This window comes from Geotrypetes seraphini, chromosome 9, assembly GCF_902459505.1.
Source record: "Geotrypetes seraphini chromosome 9, aGeoSer1.1, whole genome shotgun sequence".
NCBI lineage: Eukaryota > Metazoa > Chordata > Amphibia > Gymnophiona > Dermophiidae > Geotrypetes > Geotrypetes seraphini.
Window position 1 is genome coordinate 187,457,042 of NC_047092.1, and position 17,953 is coordinate 187,474,994.

The 17,953-nt window shown below is 43.5% G+C and overlaps 1 protein-coding gene across 1 annotated transcript in view; it reads right to left on the bottom strand.

The window, feature by feature from the left end:
* The window catches only part of PSMD1 (proteasome 26S subunit, non-ATPase 1), a 182,112-nt gene that overhangs the window by 63,635 nt on the left and 100,524 nt on the right, over positions 1–17,953 (bottom strand). The gene's annotated exons all lie outside the window — the stretch shown is intronic.

Here is a 17,953-nt window from a genome sequence, read left to right on the forward strand (position 1 = left end):
AACACCTCACACAGATACCAATGAAACAGAACCTAGCAAAGTAGTTTTGGTTTTTAATTTTTATTAGAATTTTACTATCACAGTATTGGCAAGGAAGTTATTAGGGGAAAGCAGTCAAATGTATTTGGAGAAAAGAAAATTGACCAGCTAGATTATTACATGCTAAAGGAATGCAATTTCTTACTTTCGGAAACTAGATGCCCCACTTGAATGTAATAAATCGCCAGGCAACACAGGCTCTAGAGAGATAAGGGTTTTTTTAAGTTATAGGCTTTCTAATGGACTGATATATGAGCCAAGCATGTTGTTTTAACTGGACAGCCCAGCACGTAGGTGTTGATGTTCTTTATATAGGGCCTTTGTCTTACGAGGCAGTTCTTGGTCTTTATATTGCTTTATTATTCATTATTGTAGTTGACTATGTTAATGGTTTAATTTTGTAAGATATTATGTCTGCAGAGATAAGAAGTTTTTCAAATCAACAAATGTCTACTGCATGTTGGTAGTTACTTTACATCAATGTTTGAAAAAGGTGCTTATGAAGTTTATATGCCTAACAGGAACTCCATACTATCTCCAGTAATGCACAAATTTACAACTGCTTCAAAGGTGTAAATGTGTCTACAGCAGACTCTCTGTTAAGCAGAACTCAAGCAACCAGCAAAAAAAAAAAATCTAAAAAATACTGTAGAACTTTAAATAAAATTGATTGAGCTCGCCCACGCTTTGCCTACTACGTGTCTGGTACTTTATTTGTAACAGTTTAAGGTATGGTATAGTATGAGGTCTAGTATAAATAAGGTCTATTTTTAATAGTAACTCTCAAGCAACCAGAAACTACATTTATCTGGCATCTACCAATCCCCATGGGTGCTGGTTAACTGAGAGTCTCCTATATGTGCATGTACATCACAGCGCCACAGTTCCTGTTCTGTCCAAATGACAGCCCCAGAAATGCTGACATGCAAGTCCACAAAGCATTATCTGTACTCACGAGTATCCACCCACTATTTTATATGGGTAAATTACACTAAATTGTTTTCCCCAAGGTACTATGAAGGCTGAATTTTTTGTCAATTCTTTTTTGGTGGTAACGGTTTTTCATTTCTTCCCACCAGACTGCCTTGGGAGCTTGTGGCCACCATTTTGGAACTGGGAATGGCCGAGTGGGAGGAAACAAGGGGGAACAGTGGAGACATGATACAAACATTTAAATACTTGAAATGTATTAATGAACAAATCAACCTTTTCCAAAGACAGGGAAATTATAGAACTAGAGGACTTGAAATGAAGCTGCATTTACATCCAAACATGTTCTTGCTTCTGTGAACGTCTTGTAATTTATTACAAGTGTCCTTTTGTAACCCGTTCTGAGCTACGGGAGAATGGGATAGAAATCAAAGTAAATAAATAAATAAATATAAGTGGAATTAAATACAACTTCAGGAAATATTTTTTGTGGAAAGCATGGTGGATGCCTAGAATACATTCTAGGTGGAGATGGCGGGAGCACAATCACTAATGTAATTTAAAAAAGCAGGAGATAAAAACAGAAGAGCCCTGAAATGACTATAGAAAAAGACTGAGGGGTGTAATCTGCGTAAAGCCATACTGGTCTTTATCTGCCATTATTTACTATAAAGTGATTCAATTGTCTAAAAAGTCATTGAAGGAAAAGCTGCGCCATGCTCCCTTCATGCTGCCTAGATCTAATGCCCAACATCTCTTACATATCCCATCAATATGCCAGCTCCCAAGCTCTGGAATGCTATACCTACAGATCTACGAGAATTATCTTTGGAACGATTTAAAACAAAATTAAAAACATTTTTATTTAAAGACACTTTCGAGATTTAATTGAACATACTCACACTTATTTCTCTTCTCTCATGATCAGCCCTTACAGAAGGGTTCCATCCAATTGTCCTTCCCTTTATTGTTTCCCTTTGCTATAGGCTATGTAGTTCTACCCCTCTCTCCTAGCGTACCTGTATGTCATATCGTTCGTGTCCCCCAGATTTTACTTTTTAATGTAAATTTACTTGTACTCCACTTAGACATTGATAAGCGGAATAACAAAACTCTGGCATTGTAATTGCTCCGATTATAGTTCTGAAGAAGAATGAAGGAAACACAATATGTGTGATAGGAGTAGTGATATAGTTCCTCCTTGGCCACTAGGCCCCATCCAGATATCAGTCAGCAGATAAAATCAAGTCTAGAAGCCAGGTCTCGCCAAACATAATGCTAATAAAGGGAACTAAGGAAGTTTTGGGCAAGAGTCATTGGATAATCTTTTAAACTCTGATAACCCAATGTAAGGACACAGGATGGAATGCAAGGAAAAATCTCAGCTGATGCCTTCAGTAACCATGTTAATACAAGTGATATTAACACAAAACCGTAGCACGGTTTTTAGCGCTAGCCACAGCGGTAACAGCTCTGAAACTCATAGAATTCCTATGAACGTTGGAGCTGTTAGCGTCACAACTGGCACTAAAAACCATGCTATGTTTTTGTAAAAGGGGGAGTAAATGCCAGGGTCGCGGATGACACAAAACTCTCCAGAACAGTCAGAACTGTTGAGGAATGCAAAGAACTGCAGAGCGACCTGAACAAACTGAGTGAGTGGGCAAAAAAATGGCAGATGAGCTTCAATGTGGAGAAATGTAAGGTCTTGCACATAGGGAAGGGGAACTCCAGGTACAGCTATACGATGGGAGGGAGGGTACTCGGGGAAGGCAGCCAAGAAAAAGATCTGGGGGTATTGGTGGATAACACAATGAAGCCGGAGGCGCAATGTGCAGCGGCCTCAAAAAAGCGAGCAGAATGCTGGGCATTATCAAAAAGGGTATCACTACCAGAACGAAGGAAGTTATCCTGCCACTGTATCAAGCAATGGTGCGCCCACACCTGGAATACTGCGTCCAATACTGGTCGCCATACCTCAAGAAGGACATGGCAATACTCGAGAGGGTCCAGAGGAGAGCAACGAGGATGATAAAGGGTATGGAGAACCTCTCATATGCCGAACGGTTAGACAGGCTGGGGCTCTTTACCCTGGAAAAGCGGAGACTGAGAGGGGACATGATACAGACTTATAAAATCATGAAAGGCATAGAGAAGGTGGAGAGGGGCAGATTCTTTAGACTAGCAGGGGCAACTAAAACAAGAGGTCACTCAGAAAAACTGAGAGGAGACAGATTCAAAACGAATGCAAGAAAGTTCTTCACTCAACGGGTGGTAGACACCTGGAACGTGCTTCCCGGAGAAGTGATAAGCCAGAGTACAATTCTGGGGTTCAAAAAGGGACTGGATGACTTCCTGGAAGTGAAGGGAATAACGGGGTACAGATAGAGGTTTACCTCACAGGACACTGAGCAAATAGGGTATGGACATTTTAGGTTAGGTAGGGCAGTGATTCCCAACCCTGTCCTGGAGGAACACCAGGCCAATCGGGTTTTCAGGCTAGCCCTAATGAATATGCATGAGAGAGATTTGCATATGATGGAAGTGATAGGCATGCAAATTTGCTTCATGCATATTCATTAGGGCTAGCCTGAAAACCCAATTGGCCTGGTGTTCCTCCAGGACAGGGTTGGGAACCACTGAGGTAGGGAACATTTTCAGGTCATGGACCTGGAGGGCCGCCGCGGGAGCGGACTGCCGGGCACAATGGACCCCTGCTTATGTTCTTATGGTGCATCTGAAGCTTGCAAAATGACAGTAGAGCACAACTTTTTTCCAAGCATTTCAAAGCAGCAATGCCACTACTGACAGCCCAGAGAGACGCAGTCATGAGTCATTTTCCTAAAATCTAATTAACAAATATTAAGTGTCTGCTTCAAAATACTCTTTTCTTTGGCATCTGAGCTCACCCACACTTTGCCTACCACATGTCCAGTAGTTTGTCTGGAACAGTTAATGGCATGGCATAGTATGGGGTATAGTATTAGTTAGACCTATAAGAACATAAGAATAGCACTACTGGGTGAAACCAAAGGTCCATCAAGCCTAGTAGCCCGTTCTCATGGTGGCCAATCCAGGTCTAAAACCTAACGAGTAGCAATATTCTGTGCTACTGATCCAGGGCACGCAGTGGCTTTCCCCATATCTTTCTCAATAACAGACTATGGACTTTTCCTCCAGGAAATTGTCCAAACCTTTCTTAAAACCAGCTACGCTATCCGCTCTTACTACAACCTCTGGCAACATGTTCCAGAGCTTAACTATTCTCCGAGTGAAAAAAATTTCCTCCTCTTGGTTTTAAAAGTGTTTCCCTGTAACTTCATCGAGTGTCCCCCAGTCTTTGTAATTTTTGATGGAGTGAAAAATCAATCCACTTGTATCTGTTTTATTCCACTCAAGATTTTGTAGACTTCAATCATATCTCCCTCAGCTGTTCTTTAAAGCTGAAGAGCCCTAACCTCTTTAGTCTTTCCTCGTACGAGAGGAGTTACATCCCCTTTATCATCTTGGTCGCTCTTCTTTGAACCTTTTCTAGTGCCACTATATCTTTCTTGAGATAAGGTGACCAGAATTGAACGCAATACTCCAATAGTAACTCAAGCAACCAAAAACTACATTTATTCAGCATATACTAATCCCCATGGGTGCTGGTTAACTTAGAGTCTACTGTATATACAGTAGATGTTTTACTATATACAAGGTGTAACTCCTTAGGATTTGGGTTTAATATTTTATCATTTTTAGTCCATTATTATGGATTTGGCATTTGTGTTCTGTGCTTGTGACGAAGAATTTCCCAGTGGTTACTGTCAGCCTGTGAAACAAGGAATTCTTATTTCTCTCATCCTGCAGCTACTGCCTTGCCAAAACATGTGTGTAAAAAAAGGACAGACCTCGGCAGGCAAACTCCTAGCACAATAGTTCGAATAAACCAAGAGGGGAAGAGACACATAAATGTCAGCAGAGCTGAGACATTCAGGTGATGAGTATTACAGTACAGAAAGCGAGCCAATACTTAGCTGAAGCTGAAGGGCTCACCCCCTAAGCCACAGGCTTACAATCCTTCTCATGTTGTTATTCGATTCTTTTCCAGAGTGTCAACAAGTCAATAGTTTATTACTTATATTCATTTATACAAAAACGAATTACAACAGTATATTCAGGACCCACGATATAGAATAGTCTCCCTCTCCACCTATGACAACCATGCCAGTATTACATCTTCAGAAAGAAACTTAAGACCCACGTTTTCTCCTTGGACCTATAATGAAATCTCAGGAGCCTACCTTCTGTCCTTCATGCAATATTCATGTCCCCAAGTCTTAAAATTCAAAACATCCTGCATTATGCACCACATACTCTATGGAAATTCCGCTGCACCCTTAATTCACCTACTATCCTCAGAATGGTCCGCCTCACCCAGAAATCTCGATAGGATACAGTTAAACCACAATCTTTGGGGTGACAGTTTGGAACGACCTCCCGACAGCCATCAGAGCTCAATTTATCTACACCAAATTTTGCAAGAAACTAAAAACCTTTCTCTTCGACTCTACCAGCAACTAAACCCAATATCCATCAACGTCAAACCAGACCTAAACCCAACAGACTCTCATCCTATTACCACCAGGGAACCAAGTACTCTACTAACACTAGATAATGACTGAAACAGATTCTTCCGAAATGCATCTCCTGTGTCAAAAGATGGCTGCCCCATGTCTGCACTTCGCTGTCACTTCCGGGTTTGAAGTCACTGCCCGGGAGTTTTATAACCCAGTGCAGACATGGGGCAGCCAGCTTTTGACACAGGAGATGCGTTTCGGCGTCCCGGTTAAAGGTATGTCATGATGGCTTTATTCAATTTTTAGAAGTTGTGCATAAGTCCAGTTTAATGATATAAGTTCTTTATTCTGGCTCCAGCTTGATCGGATTCGTTACACCCTGAGGCAGCAGACTCGTGAAACACTGGCCACCATCGGTGTACCAATGAACAGAAGATAAGTTGAAAGTTTCTTTCTTCTATCATCCAGCACAGAAAGCCCTGCTTAAGGTTTTATTCTTTGGGATTGCAATGGAGGTTTTTTGCCAGTGAGGTTACCACCCAACCATCTTTAACCACCTTTGTGGAAGTGGGAGGGCTTTAGTCTGAGGCTTTTTCCTCCATTTTTTTTATGGCACACCTTAACTGAACCAAAGCAGCACTGTTCAGGCTTTATATGACATTTCTCATATTCTTGTGAAAGTGTATTTGGAATCTAATTTGTAGAATGCCATTTTTTTTCAAAATGTTTTATTCTTCATTTCAGATTTTAGGAGGACAATAAAATTACATCTAGGACTCTGTCATAGATTCAAGGTCAAGGAATAGACGCAACGATGACGTCAACATGCAAGTGTCAGACAGCTGGGCTATGATCTAGATTTGATAGATATCTGAAGGGCAACATAAAGGTTTTTTCCTACCCACAGAGTAAAAAAAAGATCATATTTATACAGAGACTTGCTGTCCACACTTTTCAATGTTTCAGAGTCAGAAAAATGCTCAACTATTAGCAAAGTGATAAAGCAATGTTCACAAACTAAATCATGACTTTCATTAAGACTGTAGCTCTTCAGTCTCATTTCAAATAATCTTTCAAAACCCCTCCTAGACATTGATCAGACCTCAACATTAATCTATATGTATCAGAGCACATTATTTGTGTTCATTAATGCTACATTAGAAAATTACATCTAGATTAAAAGGGATATATTTACAGCTTTTTTTTTTTTGCTGAGAAATAATGAAAGAAATTTGCACATAACAAAGGCAGTTTATGCAAATCAAGTTTATGCATATTTCTTGAGGATATCCTGAAAACCTGACTGGCAAGGGGGTACCCCAGGACGTAGGGAGAGGGGAGACATGATCGAAACATTTAAGTACCTCATGGGACGTGTCGAAGTGGAAGATGATATTTTCTTTCTCAAGGGACCCTCGGCCACAAGAGGGCACCCGCTCAAACTCAGGGGCGGAAAATTTCATGGCGACACCAGAAAGTATTTCTTCACAGAGAGAGTGGTTGATCATTGGAACAAGCTTCCAGTGCAGGTGATCGAGGCAGACACCGTGCCAGACTTTAAAAATAAATGGGATACCCATGTGGGATCCCTACGAGGGTCAAGATAAGGAAATTGGATCATTAGGGCATAGACAGGGGGTGGGTAAGCAGAGTGGGCAGACTTGATGGGCTGTAGCCCTTTTCTGCAGTCATCTTCTATGTTTCTATGTTACATAAAATCCAAGCTACCCATCTACATCCCCACCCGCACCCTCCGCTCAGAAACGGAGATACGCCTATGCATTCTCCCCAGAAGGTCCCTCATCTCAGAAACCGCCCGCAAACGCTCCTACAGCCACTTCATTTTCCAACTCTGGAATCAACTCCCCCCTCAACTCAGACTACAGAACTCACTAATGACATTCCGGAAAATGGTAAAGACCCTCCTCTTCAACTAAAGGTCACCCTCAGTCTACACCCAACCCCCTTAAACCCCACCTCTACCCTTCTTTCTCCATTCTAATCTTCTGCCTAAATTTCTGTATAGTCCATTCTCAGCCTATACTCAAATGACTTGTATCTAAACTAAACTACTTATATTTAACTTACTGTTCTTAATTTGCTGTATAGTTAAACTGCTGCACAGTCTCGTATGTCCAAGTATTTAAATCTACTGTATAATCTTGTATGTCCAATTCACTCCATTGCAAATGTTTACTTGTAAACCGTTCTGAGCTACTGGGAGGATGGGATAAAAATCTAAATAAATAAATAAATAAAATCAGACAAAGAAAAGTCTGAACCTTGGTCAAATCCCTGTGGCATACCACAGGGATCCCCTCTATCCCCTACTCTCTTCAACCTATACACTGCCTCTCTTGGAACACATCTAGATAATCTAGGCATAACCACCTATAGTTACGCGGATGACATAACCATCCTCTTACCATTTGATCAGCCAAAGACCACTATGACAAATATACTACACAGAACACTAGAAATAGTTATAACTTGGATGAAAGATCACAAACTGAAACTCAACCCTGACAAAACTAAATTCACCCGCCTCGAAAATGACAAAATCCCAACCATAACCAATATAGAACTCAACTCAATCAACTATCCCATCCAAACCACTATAAAGTTACTAGGAATGACAATAGACAGAAGCTGCACCATGCAACCGCAAATAAATAAAACAATACAGAAATCCTTCGCTGTCATGAGAAACCTGAGACAATTCCGGAAATTCTTTGAAAGAACACAATTCCAGCTCATAGTGCAATCCCTAATCCTAGGACTGCTAGACTACTGCAACATCCTCTACCTCCCCTGCCCTGCTACTATGACCAAGCAACTACAAACAATCCAAAATACAGCTCTGAGACTCATCTACTCACTGAGGAAACATGACCATATCACAGAAGCGTACATCAACTCACACTGGCTACCAATCCAAGAAAGTACTATTTAAATTCTATTGCATGTTATTTAAAACCCTATACGGAGACAGCCCATCCTACCTAAACAACCGCCTCATCCAAGCAACCTCAACCAGACACAGAAAAACGCACTCCCCATTCTTACCCCTCCCCCCCCGATCAAAGAAGTAAAACGGACAAAATTACACGATGGCCTCCTAGCCACTCAAGCTGCAAAACTTAATAACCAGATCTCTAACCTACTGATAACCACCCCAGACTATAAGATATTCAGAAAAGAATTAAAAACCATACTCTTCAAGAAATTCCTGAAACAATCCTGACAAATGATTCACTCTTTACAACTCTTGAAACAACAAATGACCTACTCTTTACAACTCTAGAAATGACAAATGTTCTTCCATTGTACAACCTGAAAAATGATCTTCCTTAGTTTTCCTTTCTTCATAAATTTCTACCTACTCCTCTCCACTTTTTACCATTCAAATACTGACAAATGATCTACTCTTTACAACTCTTGAAATGACAACTGACCTACTCTTTACAACTCTAGAAATGACAAATGTTCTTCTATTGTAACCCCCATTCATAAATCTTTTGTAATCCGCCTTGAACTGCACGGTAATGGCGGAATAGAAATCTCTAATGTAATGTAATGCAATTCTGGTACTAACCACAAGTTTAAGAGCCACTCAAACCACAAACGTCAACCTGTCTTTGGATGTATATATTTCACAATGAACACAAAATAAACAGTGACACTTACACAAAGAGGTGGCAGTACAAACTGCCAGGGTACAAACATACACAGCAGTAGTGATTTACTGATTTCGGTGTTGGGGGGGGTGTATGTGGTGGGAGGAACAGCTCAGGGGAGCCTTTGAGCTGTTTTGCACTGACTTGTTTGAAATTTAATAAAACAGATTTAAACAAAGTTGGCATGGAAAAATTAGTCTTCTGCCCTTACTATACAAAGGAAACAAACAGGCAGACGCTCTACAAGGGCCAGACCAGCAGGGAAGGTGAGCAGACTGGAAAAATAGAGGACAGGAAGCCTAAACAATTTGTTATCAACAGCAGCAGCAAAAGGGGTCAAAACTGCACCCAACGTGGCCAAGATTCACCAAAGAGGCTGCATCAGGGGCTTGAACCCAGTCTGGTTAAACTGTTTTTCTCTCTTTCTGGCTGTGATCTGTGCCCAGTCGGGCACAGTTTTTACCCCTTTCCCTGCTGCTGTTTCTAATGCATTGGGCTTCCTGTCCTCCATTTTGCCAGTCTGCTTACCTACCCTGACTACACACAGGCCATGAAAGCTCCTCAGAGCACAAGAGAGAAATCACATTTCCCACCTCCTGCCAAGAACAGAAGCCCAAAGTTCTCTGTGCTGCGAATGGGGAAGCACTGATACATTTGATAAGAAAACCCATTCCCCACAGAGTTCCTGGAGCTTCTCTCTAAGTTACCTATAAAGGATTGATCAAAGGCAGACTGGTTTCTTTTGAATTACAGGGTCAATATAAAGAAGCCATCAAATCTTTATCTCAGGACAAGCAGGCAGCATATTCACAACAGTGGGTGTCGTCACCGACGGAGCCCCGCAGCGGACAGCCTCGCAAGTAGACTTGCTTGAAGATCTTTGTAAGAGCTTACAAGTGCTGCACTGAGTGCCTTCCCGCTCGAAAGAAGGCGCGTGTCTCCTGTGAGGTACCTCAGTCCTCTTCTCTTCAGTTCTGAAGCCTTCGTTGCTATCTCTCACCGCGGCTTTTTATTTAGTCGCTGTGCTCGCGTTTTCATTCAAATTCTTTTGTAAAAAAAAAAACAAAAAAAACCCCAAAACCTTTTATTTCTGTTTTTTCTTTTTTCTTCCGGCCAGCGCCCCTTCGGCCTAGACCTGGCCCGCTTCCCTCGTTTGCTACGTCGGACTTTGTTTTTTCTATGTCCCGGCCTCTTACTGGGTTAAAAAAGTCCTCATAGTCGGTGTATTGCTTGTTTGGGTCCTGAACATTGCCCTGAGGCTTGTTTGCGCTGTGCTTCCCTTCAACCTCGAGCCCTTCGTCGACGCCGTACCAAGCTTCTCCAACTTTTTGGCACTATGGACCAACCACCTGAGAAGGTCTCGACCTCGGCTTCGGGGACAGCCTCGACATCTAAGTCCTCGACCTCGACGCCAGCTTCTGCCTCCACCAAGGCCTCGACCTCGACATCTTTGATCTCGAAGGCCTCGACGGCAGCTCCTCTGAAGTCTTCCTAAATGGGTAAGTCTCCTGTCTCTCCTTCAGGTACTACTAAGAAGCCTCCAGAGTCTCAGGCATCCCAGGCCGTATCTATGGTCCTGCCAGCCTCTTCTTGACCTCCAGCTAAGCGTGCCTCCAAGCATCGGGTATCCTCATCCTCGAGGTCACCCTCCTTGGAGCGCACTGCTGCACTTTGCCTCTGTGCCTATGTTCGAGGACATGTTAAAAGCCATTCTGACCACTCAGATTTCCTCGGTCATGGCTCAACTTCTCCCATCCTCGATCCTGCTTCCTACGAGCAGCCTGAGTAGCAGTCTGAGATTCCTGTAGCAGCACCCTCGAGGCAAGCCTCGGAAGTCTCGCCAGTTCTCATCCAGTGACTCTTCACCTACTCCTCGGACACAGTCTCCTCCACCTCGACCGAAGCATCGCTCAAGGCATTCGAGGCATCTCGCTTCCAAGCTTCCTCAGGAGACTTCTCTACAGCAGAAACCCTCTCTTCCTCTGGATACCGAGTCTTCCATGCCTCGTTTATCCAAGGCTACTGAGACTTCTTCCAAATCTAAAACATAAGTCTCGCAAGGATCTTACACCGGCTGCTTCTCCTCGCACTCCATCGAGGTCGAAAACTCCTCCATCGAGACCACCTCCGAGGGAGTCTTCTCCTTCTGCCTCAACCTACTCTGTCCCTCGAACCCCAGGGACTTCACCATCGAGGTTTTTGAAGCACAAGCACCCACTAACTCCTCCGCACGCAGGTAGTGCAGCTTCCTCAATCACTGTGCGTCTGGACTCTGAGCCTCCTTCTCAGTATTCCAGAGAGGCTTCTCCTTCCTATTCAGTAGCTCCTCGGTCTCGCACTCCCTTTCCTGAAGGTGCCTCGACCTCGAAGTCTGCCTCTTTTGCCAGGTTCATCTTCGACATGGGAAAAGCTCTTCAACTGGATCTCCACTCTGATTCCAAGTATACCCCTGAATACTTGACTGACATGGAATTGCCTCATCCACCCAAGGAGACATTGAGACTCCCTATGACTCCAATATTGAAGCAAACTTTTTTAAGGAATATGGAAACTCCTTATTCCATTACAGCCATTCCATCCAAGCTGGAATCCAGGTATCGCACAGTATCTTGCAAAGGCTTTGAGAAATCTCAATTGTCCCACCAGTCTTTGGTTGTGGAATCTTCTTTAAAGAAAGCTCATCCATCTAAGCTTTATGCTGCAGTTCCTCCAGGCAGGGAGGGCCGTACCATGGACAAGTTTGGCCGCAGATTATACCAGAATTCCATGATGGCTAACAGAATTCTCAATTATAACTACATTTTCACGGCTTATTTTAATCATTTCCTCAAAACTGATACTTAAATTCTACCCAGCTCTTGAGGAACAAAGTCTTCCAGAATTCAAACAGATCATCAAAACTCTGTCTCAACTTCGACTCTTCATGCTGCAAGCCACATACGATGCTTTTGAGCTCTCTTCTAGAGTTTCTGCCTTTGCAGTAGCCATGCGTCGTCTTGCCTGGCTCCGCATTGTTGATATGGATCCCAATTTGCAGGACTGTCTAGCGAATTTGCCCTGCCAGGGGAATGAGCTCTTTGGTGATTCTATTGAAGCTGCTATAAAACGCCTCTCTGAACATGAGCGCTCTTTTGCTTCCTTGATTCGGCCGAAGCCTAAGACTCCTCCTGCTCGGCCATACAAGCAACCACCACGTCGTTATCCCCAAACAACGACACCAGCTTTCTCCAGGCTTCCGCCTAGAAAGCCTCCACAGCAATAACGACAGCAGAAGGCTCAAACTCCTGCTGCAACTAAACCTGTTCTATCTTTTTGACATTCCCAGACTGAGCATGCCAACCTCCCCGCATCAAAATTCTCTTCTACCCATAGGGGTCATCTTCACCACTTTTATCACCAGTGGGAGATGATCACCTCAGATCTCTGGGTTCTCACCATCCTTCGGGAGAGATACTCACTACACTTTCTTCAGGTGCCTCCAGATCACCCTCCAAGAGAGTGTCCTTCCAATTCGTCACAACTTCCCCTTCTTCTTCAGGAAGCTCAGGCTCTTCTTCGCCTTCGAGCTGTCGAGGAGGTTCCTCTGACCCAACGGGACATGGGCTTTTATTCCCGTTATTTTCTAGTTCCCAAAAGAAGGGGATTTGCGACCCATTCTGGACCTCAGAGCCCTCAACAAATTTCTCGTCAAAGAGAAGTTTCGGATGCTTTCTTTACCAACTCTGTATTCCCTGATGAATCAGGGAGATTGGCTATGCTCTCTGGATCTCAAAGAGGCTTATACTCATATCCCAATTCATCCAGCCTCTCGCAAGTATTTAAGATTTTGGGTGGGGAATCTTCATCTACAATACAGAGTTCTTCCTTTTGGACTCGCCCAGAGTCTTTACGAAATGTCTGGTGGTGGTGGCTGCAGCCCTCCGTGCCCAGGGTCAAGTTTTTCCATACATGGACTGGCTTATCAAAGCCCCCTCTCAACAAGGGGTTATTGCAGCGACCCAACAGACTATTATGTTCCTCCAAAGTCTGGGGTTCGAAGTCAACTTTCCAAAATCCCAGTTGACCCCCATCTCAGTCTCTCCAATTCATTGGGGCCACTCTAGACACTGTCCAGCTCAGAGCGTTTCTACCTCCACCAAGTCGGGATACCCTCATTCACCTTTTCCATCAAGTGTCTCATCTCACATCAATTTCAGCAAGACAAATGATGGTTCTGCTCAGTCACACAGCTTCTATAGTTCACGTGACACCTTTTGCCAGACTTCACCTTCGCATACCTCAGTGGACCCTGGCATCTCAGTGATCACTAATTGGCATGCATGGGAGAGGGAGATTGACTGGATTGTGGGTTGTAAAGCATAAAGATTCTTTAACTGGCTTGTGGAAGTACATCATTTGTGCTGCTACTAGTCAAACCTCGGTTTATGAGTAACCCGGTTTGCGAGTGTTTTGCAAGACGAGCAAAACACTCAGCAAACTTTTGACTCGTAAACCGAGCATTGACTCGATTTGCGAGCCCCCACCCGACCCGACCCAACCGCGGGAACCAACAGTATTGCTCCCCCCGAGGCCACCGGCGCTTCTATCGCCTCTACCCCCCCCCTTCTCAACTGGCCCTGTCCTTACCCCTGCACGCCGGTGATAAAAGTGCCTGCCGCCGGTCTGCTGCTGAGCCTTGAGCATCTGCGCATGCTCAAGGCCTTCTGGATCTCACCCTCTCCGAGATTCTCATGAGAGAATCCAGTCGGGCTCTGTTGCGGCGGCGGCATTTGCTTAGCCAGCACCACCCGCAGTGAGAGGCAGCCAACAGCAGCAGAGGAGGAAAATTGGAGGAGCCGCATGGATGGGTCTGTGGCAGAGGCAGCGGTGGAGGCGTCCCTAATGGGAATTAAGTTTTTGGGGATGTGGAACGAATTGTTCAAGTTTCCATTATCTTCTATGGGGAAAGTTGCTTTGATATACGAGTGTTTTGGTTTAAGAGCATGCTTCTGGAACGAATTATGCTCTTAAACCAAGGTACCACTGTACTTATCATTGCTATAGTACTAGACATACTCAGCACCGTACACTGCAACATTTTATACAGACTGCAGATACCAATTGAATTTATTCGGATCCCAATGTAAAGCACATTACAGAAGTGCAGGTAAGATTACACAGACTTAGCTAACTATAGGGAGAGAAAAGCCATCAAGTAGGGAGCGACATGAGTTCACATAAGTCCAGGGCAATTGAAACCTCTAACATATTTCGTATGGTATAGTGATAATAAACTCAGAGGTATTTTACATGTGTCTAACCTCTCTCTTATCCCCATGTTCTTTCTAAAATAAGTTATAACTGTAGTGAGCTGGCATTCATCTCTGGCTGGCAAAGTGGGCTTACAATCTTTTGTCAGTTTTATACAAGGAAATAGACAAGCCTAAGAGTCGGGAACACGCGTGATCGCGCGGTCCAGCAGCCCCCACCCGCCCGATCACTGCGTTCCGCCATCTCCCTCCCTCCACCTCACCTCAGATGCAGAGTTTGCCGGCTTTCTTTATCACCCAGCCGCACGCGTTCAAAAAGCCTCTGCTCAGTTGTTCAATATTCTCCTCTGACGCAACCGGAAACAGGAAGAGGAGAGAAGATTGATCAACTCGAGCAGCCGCACGTGCGTGGCTTTTTGAACGCATGCGGCTGGGCGAAAAAGAAAGCCGGCAAACTCTGCATCTAAGGTGAGATGGAGGGAGGGAGATGGCAGAACGCAGAGATCGGGCGGGTGGGGGCTGCTGGACCGCACGATCCTTGATTGCCTCACTGCGGAGACAAGTCCATTCACCGCTCCACGGGGTGGTGAATGGCCTTGTCCCTGTCCCGCAGAGACCATTGTTTTTTCTTTCCCCGTTTCAGCGGGTTACCCGCAGCTAGCCATGGTTAACAACCACCAAGTCATTCTCTACCTGAAAGTTCAAAGTGATCCGATAGGTAGATTGGAGACGAGCCTGTTAAGGCTTTGAAGCAGAGGCAAGCAAATTTGAAGATGATCCTTGCCTCCATTGGCAGCCAGTGCAGTTTTTTGTAATAAGGGCTTACATGATCTGATTTTTTGAGGTTGTAGATGAGGCGCACTGCAGCATTCTGAATGATTCTTAGGCGTTTGATGGTTTTTTTTAAAGGATCCTAGGTATATAATATTGCAGTAGTCCAGGATGCTTAAGATTAGTAATTGGACCAGAAGTCGGAAGGAGAGGAAGTCGAAATAGTGTATATACACATATAATACTAGTATCATTTACTATGTTCATACTAAATCCTTATTTGTACACATAATACCTGTATCGTGTTCTATGTTGTGTTCCTAATGGGAACTAGCCAGCTTATACTAGTTAAAGTAGTCTGTGAAGAGGATGGTCTTTATCCCTTTCTTGAACTTTCTAGTGTCCTTTTCTAGGTTTAATTCCTTCAGAAGGGAGTTTCACCAACTTGGAGCCATTCTTGTCCTAATACTTTTATATTTGATGTCTCTGAAGGAGAGTATTTCCAACAGGTATTCTTGGCTCAAGCACAGGGCGCGTGCTGGTGTATGGTAATGTAGTACGGCTGCTAGATATTGAGGTTCCGAGAGAAAAATGATTTTGTGCGTCAGCAACGAGATCTTGAATTTCACCCTGCTTTCAAGCGGGAGCCAGTTTAACTCTTTCAGTAGTGGGCTGACACTCATCTGCCTCGATTTTCTCCAGCAGAAATCTTGCTGCGGCGTTTTGTACCATTTCAATCTGCCTGATCGTGCACTTCGGAACACCCAGAATAAAATTGTTTGAAAGTAACATATGCCGATTTATATATATTTTTTTTCTTTTCACTAATCATTTTGTGTCAATAGAAAACAAATTATCAACAGCAATTTACTGGGTGGTGTTGCAGAATGTTTACAAACCAGGGCCAATTAAGGATTTTATAAAAGGGTGACATATCCACTTCTTGGACAAGTCAATCAAGATGGTATACGTACAATATACATACCATTGCAGACAAAAGTAAAACATAAAACTGTCTCCCTAGGACATAGATATTGGAGGAGTAGCCTAATGGTTAGTGCAGCAGGCTGAGAACATGGGGAAGTGGGTTCTCACCACCCCAGGTACAAAGACTGTAGGGACAGAGAAAGTACCACATATCTACTTTGCTTGTGGCACAGAAAGGCAGCATCATGGAGCTGAAACTTTAGATCCTTAAAGGTTACAGCCAACAATTTTAAAACATAACACTCCCTTATAGGGAGCCAGTGTAACTAGTGCAATAGTTGTATAACACTAGTTTTCTTGCACTTAGTTAAAAACCACATATTAACGTAGAACATAATATCTTCCAGAGCAAAGAAAATGATCAAACCAGAGGACATAATTTGAGATTGAGGGGTGGCAGACTCAAGAGTAATGTTAGAAAATTCTTCTTTACAGAAAGGGAGGTTAATGCCTGGAATGCGCTCCCGAGGGAGGTGGTGGAGAGGAAAACAGTGACAGAGTGGGATGAACAAGGAGGATCTATAATGAAAAAAGAATGGTATATATTGAAGAACTAAGGCCAGTACTGGGCAGACTTGCACGGTCAGTGTCCGCACATAGCCATTTGGTTGAGGATGGACTGGGGAGGGCTTCGATGGCTGGGATGGTTTAGATGGGCTGGAGTGAGCTTTGACGGAGACTCCAGTAGATGGAACCTAAGCACAGTACCGGACAGAGCTTTGGGTTCTGGCCCAGAAAGAGCTAAAAAGAGGAAAATTTAAATTAAATCAGTAACTTAAAGAGAGGGTAAGGTTGGGCAGACTGGATGGACCATTCAGGTCTTTATCTGCTGTCATCTACTATGTTACTATGCCTTCTACGCAACTTGAAGCATTCACAAGCTCCCAGAAATATCCACATGTAACAAACTGCAGTAATCTAATGAACAAGTGACCAACATCTGCATCACTGGTCAAAATAAATCGGCATCCAAATACGGCCTCAATTTTCCAGCATTAATTTAAAATTTCCTACCTTCACCTGATAACAAAAGCTACACCAGTCAATATCTCTAAAACATAAAAAATTTCCAGACTAGTTCACACTCTCCACCTTATCTATACATTCCACCTTGTCTAAACACATCTCCATCAATGGGGAATAAAAGGAAACCCCAAACTTCCTGACCAAAACACCTAATGAAATAAATACACATTAAATAAAGGGGAACCCCTTCTACCTCCTATTCTGTAGACCAGCTCCCATTAAATTTAACTTTAAAGCTCCTGTTCAACAAAGAATTAATCTAGCATAAAACATCACCATGCAACTCATGACTATCACATCAGGCAAATCTTCAGGCTTCTAGATCTGTCTTAACCCCACCCCCTCCCCAAACGCAGCTCTGATAAAGCACAGTATTCCTGTCTTTCTCCCATAACGCTCTCAGTCTGACTCTCTCCCATTAGCTCTTTATTGTCCTCCTTTCTTCAAGTCCTGACGCTCATGTTGCAAGACTGTGAGCCATCCATGAAGAGAAAAAAGCCTCCTCCTCTACCCGAATGTACACCACTTCCATAGCTATTGGACTTGCAGGCAATATATAAAAAAATTAAACTAATTAATAAAATCAAGGATGAAACCAGAGCCTGGCATTTGAAAGAGCAAGCTCAAACCACATTTCACCTGGAACATGTATCTGGACTGGGTTCTACTGCTCTTCAGCAGAATTGGAGAAAACAAGAAGGGCAAAATGGCG